Source organism: Ictalurus punctatus, chromosome 26 (assembly GCF_001660625.3).
Source record: "Ictalurus punctatus breed USDA103 chromosome 26, Coco_2.0, whole genome shotgun sequence".
Classification (NCBI taxonomy): domain Eukaryota; kingdom Metazoa; phylum Chordata; class Actinopteri; order Siluriformes; family Ictaluridae; genus Ictalurus; species Ictalurus punctatus.
This window is the reverse complement of record NC_030441.2, coordinates 15,570,803-15,590,948: the sequence shown is the minus strand read 5'-3', so window position 1 is coordinate 15,590,948 and position 20,146 is coordinate 15,570,803.

Here is a 20,146-nt window from a genome sequence, read left to right as displayed (position 1 = left end):
AATGCACAACACATTGAATATTGAGGCAGAGGGGCTACAACAGCAGAAGACCACATCGGGTTCCACTACTGAGGTTACATTGGGCACAGATTCACAAAACCTGGACAGCTGAAGATTGGAAAAAGATCTCTTTTTTTCCAGGAAGGAAACAATAAACACTATTACAACTGATCCCACGTTGTCAACCATCATGAAATCTGGTATGCTAGCAAACCATCTTAGAATCAGTCATGAATCAGTCATGCTAACTGATAGTAAGCTAGACAGTTGCACAAAATTAACACAGAATTTCTAAACGTTTTCCAGTCAAGCAAAATTACCGCGAAATCTGACGATAAAGGCAGAGAACGCTACTGAGCATGTGCACAGTGAGCACCACCGCTTTAGCTTGTTTCTGATTGCAGCGATTGATAGTATTACAAATGATCCCATTCTCCAATACTGATTACCACACATTTCTCTGAAAAGTGAAAAGAGTACAGGACTGACTCTGAACTTAGCTTTCTTTTTAATTACATACCGTACGTCTCTTATACAACCCCAACCAGAGTTCAAAGATAAAACTTTATTGAATAATTTTGAACATTCAATCAATTTCCACTGAACGTCACTGACTGCTATTAGTTAGATACAACCTTTGGTCACTGGGGAGAGTGGTGAACTTGCACCATCACTCACGACCCACGAAGTGGGCCCAGAAGCTGACTCCACTATATGGCGAATTGCATCCTCTGTACTGTGTAAGCATGGGCAAAGAGACTACTCAACATTTAAACTACGCCATTTAACCACTGTAGCTTGTCCTGCCTTTTAAAAGTACACAATAAAAGCCAAATCAATCTATTCCATGGTTACAGATTTACTTTCTTTGATTATCTCTAATGCAATCAACTCCGACTATTTTTTACTAATTATTTTTTTCTGGATAGGAAGTCTGGGAAGAATGAATTTTATCCAATCGGATATGTCTAATTTCACTAGGTGATTTAGAAGGCACTAATGGTCAGTCCAATTATATCGCTTTGCTTTGTTTGAAGTTAATCGTTTCGAACAGTGCAGCAGCCACCAACCTCTTTAACAAAAGTATCCTAATGTCTTTAGATTATGGACATCATTTTGGAGCCCAAAAGCGAAGAGAAAGGAATGGGGAAGGATCTGACAAGGTAAATCTCCCATAATTAGATGATTTTTTTCCCCCCACTTATTATTACATTTGGTCCTTCTGGTACATCATCTTCATACTTGAAAATAAGTGGTAAACTACATTATCAAAGTTACCAAAGGCTAATGGTTTGGTACACTTAATTAATTAGTTTCTTTTTCTTTCTAATGGTTGTAGTTGTTTAAGTGAGTTCTAGCATGTTCTTCTAAAAGACAGATAAAAAAAAAAAGATTTAACTGGCTAATAATAAGCTACTAGTTATGTTAAAAAAATAGCAAAAAAATGAAGTATTTAAAACTTTTTTCAACTTTTTCAAAGAGCTATTTAGTAGACTATTATGCTTTTGTACCTCATGCAAAATGAATGTGAAAAGTATTTGTTATATGCATAAAGCAGAAATGATTTGATAGTGGGAATTTATTCAAGCACACTTCCTGCCCCTATTCTGTGTGCGGAGTTTGCATGTTTTCCCCGTGCTTCAGGGGTTTCCTCCAGGTACTCTGGTTTCCTTTCCCAGCCAAAAGACATGTGTTATAGGCTGTTTGGCATTTCCAAATTGTCCATAGTGTGTGAATGGGTGTGTGAGTGTGTGTGTGATTGTGTCCTATGATGAATTGGCACCCCTTCCAGGATGTCCCCCGCCTCGTGCCCCGAGTCCCTTGGGATAGGCTCCAGGCTCCTCATGACCCTGTGTAGGATAAGCAGTACAGAAAATGGATGGACAGATCGATAGATTATTTATTTATTTATTTATTTATTTATTTATTTATTTTCTTCCCCAACTTTCCCCTCAAGGTTCCTTAAGCAATAGTTGGCAAGCTAAATGTCTCCAGTGTGGAAAATGTTCCATGCTTCTTGATGTCACTGTTAAAACCACAGACTCTGATCTCATACTAACTTCTTTACTGTAACCGTTTATTACATACACAGTGGCAACAAGTTGGTGTGCTTGAACACGTATATCACAGAGCTACGGAACTCCCGATACTAATTGGTGAGAAGCTGTTGATTATTTCCTTATTACAGCAGCTCTGTCAATTGTGCTGGCTGAAATGCAAACGGCAGGTTTATATATTTATGTGCTTTAAATTACTGTTATGGTGAATTTTTCTGCAAGGAGATGTTTATTAAGCATTTTCAGGAGGAGTCTCCAGTGTCAGTGCTTTGTAAGAGTTGCAAGGTTGCCTTATTAACTTCAACTGAGAGTGTAAAAAAGACTCTAGTGAGGGAGGAAATGTTATGAAAAATAAATGACAACAGAAACTAACTTCCATCTACAACATTAAAAATGTGCTTTTTTTTATTTCTAAAAAAAAAAAAAATGTTAGTGCTGGCAAATCACTTGAATAAAAGATTTCAGGATGCATTCTTATTGGAACTTCAGGGTGGTAACTCTTTTCTTACAACAGCATATCTGTTGTTTTTTTTTCCTTGTGTAATGCATTGTAACGTGCCCTGAGATAGGTTGGCACCCCATCCAGGGACCCCTTCCCCTGCCCTGTGCCTCGAGTTCCCTGGGATGGGCTCCAGGCTTCCCTGCAACCCTGTATGGAAAATGGATGGATGGATGGAACGCATTGCAGCAACAGTGACTGGCTTAAACTACAAATATGACTGAAAGAGGTGCATGAAACATGAAAACCCAATCAAATTTTGAAAGTCCTATCCATTTTATGTATTGCTTATCCTACACAGGGTCACAGAGAGCCTGGAGCCTATCCCAGGGGACTCGGGGAGCAAGGCAGGGGACACCCTGGAAGGGGTGCCAAACCATTAATTTTGAAAGTGATTTTCCTATTCAGCTGATTCAGGTCCATTTACGCTCTCTAAGGTAGTCATAAAGCTGTTTCTTTGGAATCTCCAGCTAACTGCTGTTCATGCTGCAGGCCTTTCTCTCAATGATAACAATGATAACGATTACTGCATCAGTGAGACGGTAAAATGAGGAGTTCCTACACAAAATGTGTAAAAGTTGCCAAAATCCAAATATCATCTCAGTTTTAATGATATGAAAGGAGCTGCCACAAAGGAAAAACAAATGAACAGAGAAACAGTGGATATTTAAAAAAAAAATATCTGCCTGGAGTTCTTCAGCATCATGCATTATAAATATATAAGTGTGTGTGTGTGTGTGTGTGTGTGTGTGTGTGTGTGTGTGTGTGTTGCAGTAAATGATACGGTGTAGATAAGTATCCTCTTACAGTAGCAATTAACACTTAACGAGATGTGATAATTAGTGCATTTGAGCAGCCTCCTTTCCACTCTTGTTTTTTTTTTTTCTTTTCTCATCTTTCTTTCTGAGTTATGGCTCTATAGGGACACCAGTGACCACTTGGCCACCTGACGAAGCCCTCGCTGTCCAACCTAGTGCAAGCAATTAACATAGGAAGGCTCATATATCTCTGTCTAGCCCAACATCGAAAGCTTAATTATGTTATCTGAATAAACAGCCTTACTTGTTTTGCCTTTGAGCCTTTTTTCGAATTTAAACGTTTAAAGCGTACGCCGTGGTGTGATACTTGAAACTGCAAAAGAATAGCATGGTGTGCAGGATATACAGAACCTAGACCAAAACATTTTTAGACTTGCCAACGTTTACGCATTTTCTGTACGGACTCTGCATTTTAACATCGACGTATGTTGCTGCGAGCTATCACTCAAAATACAAAAAATAAGAGAGGTCTTCTTTTTTCTCCTCCAATAAAAACAGCAGATGAGCCAATCAGCTGGAATGATTGACAGTTGTGCAGGTGCTTTAAATTCTCCGATAATAACTAATCCCCTGGAAGCCCCACCCTCTTCACTCCAGCACACATCAATGATCTCGTCATGATTTTTCCACCTTGCTTTCTGTCACGGGAATAAATATGAGGTAACACATAGGCCAAATTCCCTTAGTCATTCACAACAATGGGTAAGACCAAGGACTATAGCTGTGATGTGCGACAAAAGGTTGTTGAGCTTCACAAAATGGGAAGTGGCTATAAGAAAATGGCATAAGTATTGAAAATGCCCATTTCCACCATCAGGGCAATAATTAAGAAGAACTGGAAATGTTATGAATCAACCTGGAAGAGGAAATGTGTCTATATCGTCTCAGCACACTGTGAAGAGGACGGTTCGAGTGGCCAAAAAATCTGCAAGGATCACAGCTGGAAAATTACAGAAGTTAGTTGTGTCTTGGGGTCAGAAAGTCTCCAAAACTACAATCTGAAGTCACCTACATCATGTTTGAAAGCACTCTATCAAGAATGAACTGCATTTTCACCACTGATATAAAATATTATACTACCACATGCAAAACCTTTTATACGGGAATTTTATGGGAGTGTTATGTACGCTTCATTTAAATCCCAAATACATTCTGGGTTTAGGTGTGTTCCATAACAGGCTCAGTGGGTTTATGGTATATTTTCATAGGGTCCCTTATTCCACTGGGACTGACATACTATATGAACCTCCATTGATTCCAGTGGGAATTACATGGACATATTCTATAAAGCTACTGTACATGGTGACACAACAATTATAAATGCAGACAATGGTGTTCAGTTATATTTCCTTTGTTTTCAAGGTAGGACTGTAGTTGAGTCTTGTTTTCTTTATTGATTTATTGGCATTTGTACTTCAACTTGTTTCAGTCTTGGGCATTGATCTTGTTAAATATGGTCTTGACTGAGAGTTTGTGTTCATGTTGCTGTTTTTTTGTTGTTGTTGTTGTTGTTGTTTTTGTTTTTTTCTGTAAGTATAATATTTGACAAGAAGTAAGTCCTACTTATAGAAAACCGCCTAATAGCCAAATAAAACAGCACAATGCATGAATGAGGCCAACTAGTGGAAGTACCTCTTCCCGAAGTACCTAAATTAACACTTTAATAAAAAATAAATTAATTAATAAACAAATAATTCGATTGTGTTGTCTGTGTGCTTATCGTACTATCGTATTTCCCTACAGGGACTGATGGTATTTTTAGTCCGTGACCTAGTGAACCAGTATGAGGATGTATTTATTGAGACTTCTGAAAAGTTGCTCTGGATAAGGGCATCTGCCAAATGCCCTAAATATAAACATAAACATAAGTAAAGGCTTGGCCTGAAAAAGGAATTGATCATTTTTAGCTTTTATTTGTAACTTGATTTGGATTTGGCCTCATTCCCATTAAGACTTGGATCTTGGATTTGACAATGGTGGTCTTGACTACAGCCCTAGTTCAAAAGTTTCTCGATTACACAATGTCTGGATGTGAAATGATGTACTCTTGTATAATAAGTCTTAGCTTTTCATAAAAGTTGGAATAAAAGCAGTTCAAAGTTTCAAAAAGCATTCTCTAGTTAAAACAGAGTACTAATCTAGAATCCATCTAACATCTAACAATTCATCATTATGTGATGAAAGCCGAAGACGGATCGTATCGGCAGTCCCAAACTCCGAGGAAGCATATTTCAAGCTGGGGATGGTTGCTGTTCCTGAAAATGAGGCTTCATGATGAATGGACCTTCTGTTAATGAGCTGCTGGTCAACCTTATCCATTACCGACGTGTTCATTGGCATTATAAGTGACTGCATTAACTTACCACATTACAAAATAAAGGCTTTCCTTTGAAGGCCTTGCATGATTGAAGCCCATCCTTCGCCCTTCCGGAGGATCATTACGCTTTGGTCGCATCATACACCCAGTGTGATGGAGGAGCTGTTTCACTGAGGTGTAGGAGAAAAGTACAGAATCATTGACACATGAGAGGAGAGTACACACACACACATTAGCACACACAAACAAGAACAGGTATCTGCTCTTAAAGGAAAACGCCATCTTGAAACACATTGAGTATGTTTCGATTGGTCTGTTTGTCATATGTTTAGTGATTCTGGTGCTAATTTGTTGGTTTGTGTTGTATTTTTGTTATTGCTAGCAAAGTTAAAATGGCGGTTAATGACATTAGATGACAAACAGTGACGTTGGCAGTGGTATTAGCGTGCAAGTTGAAGCAAAGTACTAAAGCGCCGCTGCATCAGTCTCTTAAGGTCAAGATGAATTCCAACTGGCATCACTATTAACATTATCATTATTGCTAAAGTCGGACTTTAAACCCCTGCAATAAAAATGGACAAAAAAAGGATACATTTTATCCTATATTAACATATTTCAATTAACATATTTTACAGGTAGCAGGCAATGGAGCAATCTAAGCATAATCTCCACCAGCAGCCAAAGAGGACACACAGATCTAATGCTCCATTTACACCAAAGTGAATTCTAGGCTAAGGTCAATGGAGCATGAGGCCAATCATTACTCCTGAATAATTCCTTGCGGCTTGAAAAATGAAAATGCAGCATATTCGCGGTGGCTCCTGAGGCAGTGGTGCAATGCACACGGCCATCAGGCCCATTACTCTCCAATTAGACGCCCTCAGCTGTGCCTGACGTGACATCTCCTGCAAAGCTGTGCATGAAGAAGACCAGCGCACAGCCGTGATTCTGTTTGACAGCTTTCCTCCGCTCAGTGACATGGTGCTGCGTGATCCACAGCAGACACAGCAGAACATTGGCTGTCTCTCTCTCTCTCTCTCTCTCTCTCTCTCTCTCGCTCTCTCTCTCTCGTGCATACGCTCTCCTTTCCTCTTGCTCAAGGGTGCAGGATACATTTGCAGACGTTTACTCTGCTGGGCTGCCTCTGCATTGGCGTTTTGAAAAGAAGTGAGTGGAATGAAATGGGCTCTCTCAGGGACACACACACCAAGGTGACACACAGGCACGAGGGAGTTAAGTGTTGTATGGCCGCCATGCTGTGTGTAGACTAAAAGTTTTTACCCAAAGTGGTGTATTAACTGCAAAATACAGACCGTGACCCTTACAGAAAAGTAACACGGGCTTCACTTATGAAATTTACACATGGTTCTTAGACACTTAGACACATTTTCATATTTTTATTCACATAGGATTACATTTTATTTTATATGATTCATTAATTTTTACACGTGATTTTCTTTACAAGATTAATTCATTTTCAATATGATTTCCCCCCATGATTCATTTATATTCAGTGTTTTTTTCCCCGTATGATTAATTCATTTATTTATTTTTTACGTTTTTTCATCGTTTATTTATTGTTACATTTTGTTTGTCATTAAATTTTGTTTTTTTTTTTATATATAAATGATTCAGTTTTTTTCACTGTGATTCCTTTATTTAAAGTGATATTTTTCCCCCACATGAATCATTAACAGCCTTGTCAGTGTCATTTTTACACACGACTCATTTATATTCAGTGCAATTTTTCTCATGAGTGATTTCTTTTTTCACAGGTGACGTTTTTCACCTGATTCGTTCGTTCACAATATGATTGTTTCACATGATTCATTTATTTTCGCAAGTAATTATTTTTCCAGTGTGATTTTTTTTCTTCTTCTCATATTCCATTTAGGTTCATGTTCTTTTTTCACATGGGGTTTTCAGCTAAACACGTTAGTTCGGCTAATACAGTACGTGCAATTACATATAGACAGCTATAAACAGTCTGTAAAAATATAAATGCTATTTTAAGGATGCTACTTGAAACCACTCAGAATGAGAAACTGAAGGAAATCTTTAGGGTGCTATTGGTCAAATGCAAAGACATCATGTTCTCTCATAAATGTTGTTGATTAAAATGAATATTTAATATACTTTTAGTGTACAAAATACTGTAGTTCCCTCATCTCTCAGCCAGTCTTGTCTTCATACGCATGTGTGTGTGTGTGTGTGTCAGAGAGAGAGTGAGAGATTACGTGCAGATGTAGAAGTCAAACACTGTACATGTAAACACGTAAGAGAAGTATAAATACAATCCCATCCTCACTATCAGCGAGGCTCTCCTTTCCATTATCGTCTGTAAATATTTCGTTTGACACACTCTCTCTCGGACTCTACTGAGCACCATATAATCCTCTGTACTTATCAGGAGTAATTTAGTCAAACATTTATTATTTTTTTAGTACACCCTGTCAGTCTGAAGTATAATCCTTCTGTTTTTGTTCATGTGGAATCTTTACAGTTAACATTTTCTTTAACCTCATCACTTTCCTGGCCAAGACACCTGAACGATGATGCCGCGCCACTTGGAGGACGTGTTATTTACAAGGTTTGATGCATTCGCCTTTTGTGTTTATTAACATCACAGAATGCGGGATAGCTGCGAACTGAAAATCAATGCAATCTTCTGCAGCTGATGGACGGGCCTACTCCTGCTTAAGCTCTTAACAGCTCCTGATTGCTTCTTCAAGCAGCCATGTATTCTAGCATGCATCTTAATGCCATTCTTGCCACAAAGAAAAGAAAAGAAAAAGAAAAACATGTTTCTGCTGGCATAGTTTGGTCATCAAGGCCTACTAGGCCCAAGTTCAACTGAATAGAGCCAAAAACCTCCACAAAAGACAAGTAACATCCACAATTTTGCTGTAGAGAGTTGGTTAGACTCTTTTTAATTCAATCCACAACAAATGTTTGAAATTCTAGGCAGGATTCCTCGGTTTATTGTTAGATAGAGAACCAGCCTCTGAATTCCAATATACACCACACAGCCTAACGTCCAGAAGGGGGTCCAAATGTGGTCCATTCCTCACTCTCAGTTGGTGTGAGGTATTTGTGCAAGTGAATGCTTGCGTTAAAGACAGGATGGGATGATGAACTGCATGGAGCTAGTGTTATCATGCAAAACGTCATTATTTTCTAAGAATGGCACATCCTGACGTGTTTTATTCCTCTTATAGCACAGCAATTTCTCAACATTAACAGTTTTTCTTAGATTTGTCTTCATTCTTAAAGATAAAATTAAATTGTTTTAATTTATTTTTAAAATTTTTTAATTTTTTAAAACTTTACCTCAATCCTTTCAAATATGCTACTTTTGTGAACGTTATTGCTCATAGCTACTAGACTAACTAGATACTGTATCTAATAAAAAAAAAATTCACATGAACAGGTGCATTTACATTTTGTTTCTATCTTTTTTTCAATTCTTAAAATGTAACACATTGACAGCCGGCAAATTGCTTTATTCAGCGCTCACCCTGCCACTTTGTCAAAGTGAGGTGATTTTTGCATTGTGTGAAAACGTCATCCTGCCTGTTGGGATTTCTGAAGCATTTCCACCCTGAGCAATACATTACTATTCCTTTCCCTTTCACTGTTCACTCCCCTCCCCACTCCCATCATGTAAAAGCAGTAAAATATATAGACCAGAGCTTTCAGGCACTGTGTGTGCATGAGTGCTCACTTGCAAACTTGCTAGCCTTAGCAGTAATGCCATTATGTAAAAGCAATCCCTTAATAGAAGCAGGAAAACGATAGCAATCGTACCATCTAACATGCACAGAGGTTTTATTATAGCTTACGTGGTCCTGTACACGTATATTTTATATTCCGAGCAGGAAAAATCCTACTGTTTCTCTGAAAAACGGTAGGAATGGCACCGAGCTAATAAACAAGTCAGCTGCTTCGGTAAGCAGAGATGGATTGTTCCAAATACATAGCCTAAGGCTTTTCTCTGATCAGGCGCAACGATAATCAGTGAGTCCCCGCGAGGAAGGCCAGCTCATAATTGCCGATTTCTGATCCCGCAAATTGAAGCCGGTGATGGAGAGCAGCTTCTATCAACATCCATGCAGGAGGAGTGTACTTGAGCACAACAAACTATGAAAAGCAGACGTTGTTGTCCCAGAGATGCGACGAGATTCTCTCTCAAGTGCTTGCAAATGGACATGATGGCTGCCACACTGATTGCATGAATTACCATCTCTGAGTGTTTTGGACTTAGCATGATGGGGGGAGTTGTTAAGTTGTAATCAGAAATTGCTCACTGGCATGTTAAGTTCATGGTAGGTGCCTAGATGGATTTAATTTGGAAGTGTCCCCATTGAAATAGCTGTTAATTTGGGAACATTTATGCAGACAGCGTCGGCGACATAATCCAAAATTTTGGTCAATATATAACTTTGGGAACGTTCAGAGACAGGCACAGCTGTTTAACACTTACCTTGATTTTCTGGGCTCCCACTTCAGATTGTAAAAAGGACATGTATGTGGATCTCGCCTAGAAGGTTGCCGGTTCTTTCTTTCGTATAAGTGTCTGAGATGAGATTTTTCAACAGCGTATTTAACACTACCACCTTTAAACATAACTAAGTGCCTTTAAGCTAGAAAAAAAAAAACAGGGGATAGAAAATACAGACTGAAGAAACATCCATACATCCATTTTCTATATCGCTTATCCTTCAGGGTCACGGGGAACCTGTATCCCAGGGAATATTGGGCACAAAGAAGGATACACCCTGGACGGAACTGAAGAAACAGATTCAACATAAGAGCAAGAGAATTTAAAAATTAATCTTAAAAATACTAATTTGATGACATATGGATGAGAAGATTGCAAATGATGGAATAAACATACAGATGTAATATATGGCCAATATGTGTATTTCTGTGTAAAAATAGACCTAGTTGTAATCATCACATTCATTTGGATTAATTTAACATCATGGCTTCCACCTTGATTAATCAGCAGCATATAAAATAGCACTTGATCCAGCACAGCCTATTACTATGCATTATTTATTTACTTGTTTTTAATGATGCTTGGACAGTTAATTGTGCACACAACTTAATGAAGTCTTAAGATACTGTACTAAATTGTAAATGGCACGCTTATATAGCGCTTGTATCCAAAGCACTTTACACTGTGTCTCATTCACCCATTCACACACACACACTCACACACCAATGGTAGCAGAGCCGCCATGCAAGGCACTAACTTGCCATCGGGAGCAACTAGGGGTTCAGTGTCTTGCCCAAGGACACTTCGGCACGTGGAGTCACGTGGGCCGGGAATCGAACCGCCAACCTACGATTAGTGCACAACCCGCTCTACCACCTGATCCACAGCCGCCCAAATTGTGGTCACGAAGCCGTCATGTGTGGGTGGGATACAACCTTTTTTAAACAGTTTTAATTTTCGAATTAATAAAATAATGTCGGTGTTAAACGTGCTTTACTTTTGATTTGATGTTGCATGACAAGGTCTTTATGAAAGTCCATACTTTCAGGCCCCACATTTGCTTCTAGACCAGTGGTTCGCATACTTTTTCAGCATGAGGTCCCTCTTGTGTAGGGTTCATCCCTTTGTGGCCCACTAGAGTTGTCAAATTTTCACAATTTCATTTTTTTCACACTAGGCTATTCTGTATTAACTTTCTCAGCTAAGAGTCTACGTCCTCTATCTATCGACGTATACATTTTAAACAGTCTTAGGTTTTATCACCCTATGGCTAACAGTACTGTACGCTAGTATCTCAACGGATGTCTCTATGTGTGTCTTAGTGTGCTGTGTATAATTGAGTTCATGTATTAATATTTCTCATTTAAATGTATATCACAGTTCAAAGGTTCACCATCCCAACTTAGAATTTGTATGCGGCCCCCCTAGCACTATCTGGTGGCCTGAGAACCACTGTTCTAGACTACTAAACCTGGATTGAATTTATAGTGGCACGCCAAAAGAGTTCACTGATCTGTTACAAAATACATGTAAAACCACCCCTTGTTTTCTCTTCCCTGTCTCATTCCAGAGATTACTGACCAGCCAGATTTTAAAAAAAAGTTCGCTTTTCCAAAAGAAGAGCGAAGAGATTGTATTTTGTTTGGCAAGAATTCCCTGTCATGGGGCGTTATTAAAATGACCTCCAGGGATCGCATGACTGATTGAGTTTGTAAGCCTGAGACAGACCCCTTTGCATTTTGTGAGTAACCCAATTTCAGTTCATCTGCCGGGCCACTGAAAACGTTGCCTTGCTTGGCTTATGTTATTCCTGAGATTCCCCATAAATCATCGCTTGCAGTTTCATCCCCCATGGTAGAAAGTGATATAGCAAAAACATAATCACTTGCTGCCCTTTCATCCTACAAAGCAGCCTTGTCGATGTTAGCTCTGAGCTCTGTATTAGCAGCTAATTACAGCTAATTGCAGTGTCAGTTGCTTTGTGGTTCATTTTCCTAACTTGTTTAGGACTTGGGACTCTTAATATCATCAAATTTGCGTGTGCCTTTAATCAAGAAGTTTATTAAAAGAAAAGGTAAGAGACACATTATAGTGGTTGATAATCTGTGCCGCAGCATGTTGCAAATGATCGCACTAAATGATAATGGCGAGTATAAAATACACTAAAAGCATAACATGCTGAAGACAAATTGGTCCTTTGAAACGGCTTCCTTTTGAACAGCTTTCTTTTAAATAAGTATATGCAATATTAGCATAATTAATATCAGCAGCTGATGATTTCTGTTCAGAAGGACGTGAAAAATATATCTACAATCATTTTCAGTCATCTCTGTCTGTAAATTGTGTTATAGTAAAGAGTTAAGGTGACTGGACCTGGAGACATTTTCCCACTCCTCTGTAAGCAGGTTTGCCAGGTTTCAGCCCAAATACATCTCAAAACCTGCACAAAATAGCCAGAAACCAGCCCCCCAAAAATTTGTCTTTGGAAAACGGAGCTGCATTTTTCTTGTGTTTCTTTGTTTGCATGGGAAAAAAGGTCACCGTGGTGTGCACGCAGTTCTGAGTGGCATTATCTGCAATCTTTGTATCATCACCTGGTACAACTCTTATACTTTCCATAAACCTCTCTATACTTTCCATATATGGAATAGATGGAGATATTTCCATATCTCAATCTTTTCCATATTTAGACAATTTATTTGGCATTCTGACTGTATAACATAAAAAACAAACCATAGTATGAGTGATATCTAGCCTACACACTCACAATGTGATGTTACAGTTTCCGTTTGTTTGAAGTTAGATTTAATTTGAAACATTTTTTTATTTGCTTCAAAACAAGATCTTGGTGGCCGTGGACTATTTAGGGGACCAAGCACGGAAGGCGCTTAGGCACCTTATTGTTATTCTACCTTATACTTCTTCTTCTTCTTCTTCTTCTTCTTCTTCTTCTTCTTCTTCTTCTTCTTTTCCTTCCTGGCTAGGTTGTCTATTGCAGCCCATAGAACCGTCTGGTAAACCACACTGATTGGGGAGGAGCCAAGTGCTGCCAATGTACTAGTTCCACCATTGGATCAAATTTGGAAGAATTCTTATCATTTTGTCATTATAGTTGTATTATTACTATTATTATGATTATGTTCATAACTTTTGAACAGTGTGTCCAGAATGTAAAAGCCAGGTTTCTCTGGTTTGAGACGAGTTCACCGCACCCTATGATGTCTGTTTCCACTTACTTTCTGCCATCTTGGATTTTGTCAAAAACTTTGTTATTATTGGTATATTACCTTTTCATGGTTATTCTTACTCTATTCTCAATGCTCAGGTTAGATTTTCCTATATACAGCCATGCCAGTAAAGCTAGTTGAATTAAGTTCAATGGAATTGAATTAAGTTGAATTGAATTGTGGTGCTCATTGTTTCCTTAGCAATAAAACCACTGAGGTTGTTTCACGCTTGTGACATTTTGTCACTTGTCCAATCCTTGACAGTTGTTGAAGTCTGGAGGTGTGAATTGGCGTGAAACTGGATGTGATGAGGATGGATTATGATGGCATTATAAGTAGCTGATATGTGATTCCACAGACCCTTGCCACGAACCCTGGTTATATTTAGGAAGCACTTGCTCATTTGTGCTCATCACAGTTACTGAAATGATCTACTCACTCTGCAAGATACGGCAAAGACATATGTTGATCATTTAACATGGGGAGAACTTGAGGCTGTCAGCTTGCACATCCAACTGAGAAAGCCAAAATGCGTCTTTGACTGCCAGGGCTAAAAATGCGCAACAGAAACTTGCCTCTGGTGTCTCATTTAGCTGAAAGGACATGTTATCGATGAACTGAAATCCTATTGGAGAGAATTGAAAAAATTTTCCCATCTTTCCAAATGTTCCAAAACTCAAAAACAACACTGACTTAATAGCTTTCATTGCTCTTACTCTCTCTTACTCACTTGGTGGTCCCGGTCAAGGCCGCAGTGGATCCGAAGCCTTTTCCAGGAATACTGGGTGTGAGGCATGGATACACCCTGGATGGGATGCCAGTCCATTACAGAGCTTCAATTGCTGTATTATAATGTTGGTTTACCACACTTAGATTCATGGCAATTAAATCCCAATAGCATAGATTCATGGGTTTGACATCATATACTTCATTTTAAAAATGAAGCACTAATTTAACACTATTATTATCATATTGTCTAGCTGCATTACTTGGGATTGACGTTGAGTGCACCCCATAGAAATGTGCACTTTAAATGGACTTGGGGGGGGGGGGGGTGTGTGTTTGTATGTAAATTATTAAAATGATTACAGTTGTCATTAGATTCTAGTTGACATTATTTGCATGCAATAACATTGATAAAGCTTTCCACCACTATAAAATAAAATAAAATAAAAAAACCTGGAAATCACAGACCGCCTGGTTATGTTTCATGGAGAACCATGGTTATAAAGAACCTATGGAGCCAACCTTCATTTCACATATCATCTACACACTGTACTAATCATACAAATAGTGCATTATATAAGGAGTAAAGCTTGATAGGACATGCTCTTATAGGGAAATAATCAAAACGGAGGTAAAGAGATGCATGACATAGTGTCACCAACCTGAAGCTAATTAAAAGAAACAAGAATTCAAGAATGACATGTCATACTTCTTTTAATGATTGCATTTAACATTAAACAAGTTCCTGCTTTCACAGCTATAAACAATTGTTGATAGAAAAAAATGCAGTTTGCTATGTTATGGAGAAACAGCAAAGTGCAAACTCCTCCGTCCTGACAACTTTCTTGTGTCGGAAATCTTTAAACTTACAGCTTTTCCTTCTCTGAAAATGGAGACTCCTTCCATAAAATCTGTTTATGTGGAGCAAAAGATTCTGACCAATCAGAATCAAGCATTCGACAATGTTATGGTATGAAGTTTATTAAAGCATTGCCTCTCTTCCCAGCAGCACAATCATCCATTCATGTAATGATGCCTAAACACTGTAAATCTGTCAGACATTGCATAAGCAGTACATCTGCTTTGTACATCTGATTTCATGTAAGTTGAAGTTATATCATTATCTCCTATTGTCTTTCAAACATGGAGCAGAGAAAAAAAAAAAAAAAAGAAAGAAAGAAACATTTCGACCTGCCTTTATCTTTTGCCTGGCATTGGTTGCTCATGTTCTCATAATTGACTGACATTAGTCAAATGTGCCAGTAATTGGATAGCTGGGGGAAGTAAAACGCTTAGAGAAACGAGCGCATTAAAGAGACACAGCTGCCTAACCAGCTGCTAAGAGCTTAGGCCGTATTACTGTTTCAGGCGCTCACTAGGACAACTGGGTCACTACTGGCACATGAACACAGGCAGCATTTAACCTAGAGTCAGGACACTGAGCCTGTACAGCTCTGCTTTGAGATCAGTTTTGCAGAAGCACCAGTGTTGCATGGGGCTTTGTTTGGTGAAAGGTAGCTGCTCCCAGATCAGCATTAATTGGTGAATTAACCACGCTGTGCTTAATCTAATAAGGTCAGGATTGCCACTGTGGATGGGTGTGCTGATTCTTGTACCGCGGCGCTCTTCTGTGAGCAGTGGTGTTGTGAGCACAGCTAGCCATTAAGAGGGAATTGGATTGTGTGGATCTTGCTCCGAATGAAGACTCCAAATTTGACAAGTGGTAGAGAAACGATGTAGATTCTCCATGTAGCCCTTGACACGTATTCAGAGTTGAGTTACACGTCCATAGCGAGGATTTAATACTGGAAATTGTGCACATTTGTAGTCAGACCTCAGATATAATTCCACACTTAAAGTCCCTTTGGAGTACCTTGAAACGTGTAGCGTTATTCTTTGTGTTGATGGAATTTCCACTGAACAGGAAGTCAGGGCAGGACATATCGAGTGGCTCCGCCCCCTTTGAAATAGCCAATAGAGTTTAGCTTACCTCACAGTTACTACCATGGACGTGGAGCAATAAAGTGAACGAATTCAAGCCATTTCCTTCATAACCAACTTACATTTGGAAAACTGAATAAAACGCTCGGCCAAAGACACGTTTACGATCCGTGCTTGCTGATATGGTTTATGATATGATTAAACAATGGCAACTTAAGCAAGGTGATTTTTATAATGTTTGGGGTGGGACACTTCAGATTCTAGAGGGCAGTTGATTGGACAGAAAATCTGATGAGCAGAATGATGTCATCAAAATTGTTGAATGCATAAATCTTCTAAATGCAAATTTTTGTTGTTGTTTTGGAGCACACTGGCTTATAGAGGACCTTAAGGCTAACATATTCATACTAAAAGCCACAAAACATCCACTTTGATTTCATGGGGACTTTAAGCACTATTCAGAAGCATTTTCCTGTTACGTACAATTTGGCCTCTGGACATTAGCCCATTTTCTTGTTTTTTTGTGTGAGAGCCACAATACGCAAATATTACACTATTAATTAAATTATGTAATAGTAATCATGCCTTTAGAATCCATGCATGTAAGATATCAGAGCAGACGGCAGATTAATCAGAGATTGTTTTAAATGGATAAAATAATGAGTAAAATTAAAGTGAGCAGATTAATGTTTGGTCATGTTTTCTTTTTATGAAGGTGCATCAAATTAACTTGGCATTATCTTATTAATTTGACAACTCAGTAGGAATTGAAAGTGTGATAAAATAGCCTACATCCTTCACACACACACACACACACACACACAGCAAGTCTTTTTCATTTTTATGTATTTTAATTTGTCTATTTTGGGGGGGGTTTGTTACACTGTATTACATCTGGCAACATCCATCCATCCATCTTCTATACCGCTTATCCTTTTCAGGGTCACAGGGAACCTGGACGGGGAGAACATGGTGGCCACGGTGGGAATCAACCCCCCGACCCTGGAGGTGCAAGGCGAACATGCTAACCACTAAGCCGCCGTGTGCACATCTGGCAACAAAGAAAAACTATTTCCTTCTTCAGTCTGCATTTTCTACCCATGGATTATTTTGGGGCTCAAGGAAAGTACTTGTGTTTAAAGGTACTAGATACTAGTGAAAACTAGCCTTGGACAGTTTTACTCCAGAACTTATGGTAATATTGGAGGTGCAAACTACACACAGGTAATTTCATAGAATCCAAATGAAAGTCAACGTAGGCAGCTGCATAACACAAACTTTGAGAATACATAAATTTCAAGGCATACATATTGATATACTGTCATATCACAGCAAATCAGTGACTACACGGGTGGCCGTGGCTCAGGTGGAAGAACGTTTGGTCCACTAATCATAGGATTGGCGGTTCGATTCCCGGCCCACGTGACTCCACATACCGAAGGGTCCTTGGGCGAGACACTGAATCCCAAGTTGCTCCCAATGGCAAGTTAGCGCCTTGCTCTGTTACCATTGGTGTGTGAGTGTGTATGTGAATGGGTGAATGAGAACCAGTGTAAAGTGCTTTGAATAAAAGTGCGATATAAGTGCAGACCATTTACATTTCCAGTCCTGCACTGTGGAGTACAAACATGGCTGCCATGGACTGCAATTAACAGAACACACACATGTTCACCTTCTCTGGAATTCTAATCACACTCTCTCCATGCTGTATAAGAGACCGAGTTTGCAAAGTATTATGCTCAGTTGTAATTCTAAGCCTTATCTTGTGTTTGCTTTTCTGGATATAGACTTTGTTTACCCTGTTGACCTCGATTCTCTGATCTGCCTAGTTTAGCCTGTTTGCCTGATCTTTTGACCCTAGCCTGCCTTGGATTTGATTTCTGCCTGATCCTTTGTACTTCTTATTGTGTGAATAGACTGCTGTACCTGCACTCGCTTCTGTCCTGCGCCTACATTATGTGACATATACCTTTTGGACTTAAGTCACAGATTTTGAATACGGCCCACAATGCTAAAATGGGTTTGCGTTTTTAGAGATGGCGCCTGAGCTGACACTTCAGTTTTGTTTTTTTTTCTGATGTAGTCTCCAATCTCCAGACTTTGTTTATTCTTCGAGAGAGAAATTCTTTCAGTGATGTTCTAGGAGCTATTGTGTTCCGAGATTAGGCCTGTTCTTGCACTGTGCTTCAGGAAAACATTATTCCATCTTTATAAATAACAGTCACATAATTTGCTGCAGGGTGATGTCTGTTTGAGGTCCCTTCTCTTGGATGCACAGTGAATTTTGAATTGTTTGATAAACTGCTGCTTCTTTATGTCATTGTTTGGGCATTGTCATTCATCAAACACCCTCTTTCCTGTTTGCTACCTTCAGACTTCAGATTACATCAGACACTCTGGAAATGCCGAAGGGACAGTTTGTGTTTAAAAGAATCATGTTTTTTTTTGGGTTTTTTTTTAAAAGAAAAAAAAAAAAAGGTTGTGACAAAGAAAGTGAGAGAGAGTTATGTGAATGCCATACTTCTGACATTGCCTATCCAGAAGGAAATTGAGCGTTGCATCACTTTAATATCAGGAAACATATACGTGGGTGTGAAAACCTCATCTAAGCTGCAGCTCCAGCGTTTCCAGAGGTAATGTAGACAGTAAACACTCACAATAAGAAAGATGAAAGATTTTTTCTTTCCCTGAACAAAAGGAAATGTCTTTTGGAAATATCACATCCAGGTTGATTTGTAGCTAGATCTTTTTCCCAGTGAAAGACCTGTTCATGTTCCAGCTGCCTTTCAGGAATGGCTCTGGGCCAACTTTATTTCTAGAATTACCCCAGTGACTCCATGTGCAGTGTCTCTTTACAAACCAAGATGGGTTCCCAGAGCTGCGTCTTTAATCATGGTGAACTAAGCCTTGCCTCGACAGCATGAAATGGTAAAAACAGCAGTGCATCAGAAACTAATGGTGCTGTAGCTCAACCTAAAATCCACTCCTTGAAATGGAATGCACGTCTAGGCACATTACCCTTGTGAAATGCTCTGAACATTCATACCCCATTGTGTGCAACACTTCAAAATTTAAAGCTAGACAAATGCTCAACAGATCCATACACCATATATCATACTAGGTTTCTCTAGGAGTCCAAGGATTATCATTTCAAGTAATGATGTCAAATAAAACCTAATTGTTGACATGCTTTGGGGGGAAACTGTGTAGTAAACAATTATATTTTTTGCAGGTCAAAAGAATTTCAAACACCAAATATATGCACATAACAAATTGAATGACATTTAAAAAATATATAGCTGCAAGCAGCGATTAAGGGGCCAAGCACTTTCTGGTAACACCTCTTAGTGCAGGGGTGGGCAATCTTATCCGGAAAGGGCTGGTGTGGGTGCAGGTTTTCATTGCAACCAAGCCAAAGACACCTTACTATTGAAAGCCAGTATCAACTGATTAAACAGGTGGAATCAGGTGTGCGTCCTGCTTGATTGGAATGAAAACCTGCACCCACACCGGCCCTTTCCGGATAAGATTGCCCACCCCTGTCTTAGTGACAAAGGAAGACAAGAAACCATTGGGATGAGATGTACTAAATTACATTGCATTAGGTCAGTTGATTGCTGAGATATGGCCTATTTTGCAAACTTGCAGTCAACTGTGTTAATGAATTATGGACGAACCACGTTGAATATCAAAAATCTGAGAAATATGTTTTGTTCATTATGGTCTGACAATGCAGTGGTTCAAATTTCACAAATATTAGACAAGTACCCAATAGTCCAACAGCCAAATACATTCATATGTGTGTATGTTATGTTAGGACTTTTGTTATGTTGGAGCTTCACTATACAGATACAAAAGACAGCACAAAAAATGTAATCATGCACTGTGTTGCTTTTTATACTGCTTCCAACTTATATAATAATCTAATAATATAATATCGAAGGCACCGTCAAAAACCTGCGATACACATTTGTGCCACTTCCCAGCACTGTTAAATTCTCGATTATGATTGGTCAGAAGGTGTTGATTAATTTTCTTTAACAGCAGACAGTAGAGAGGG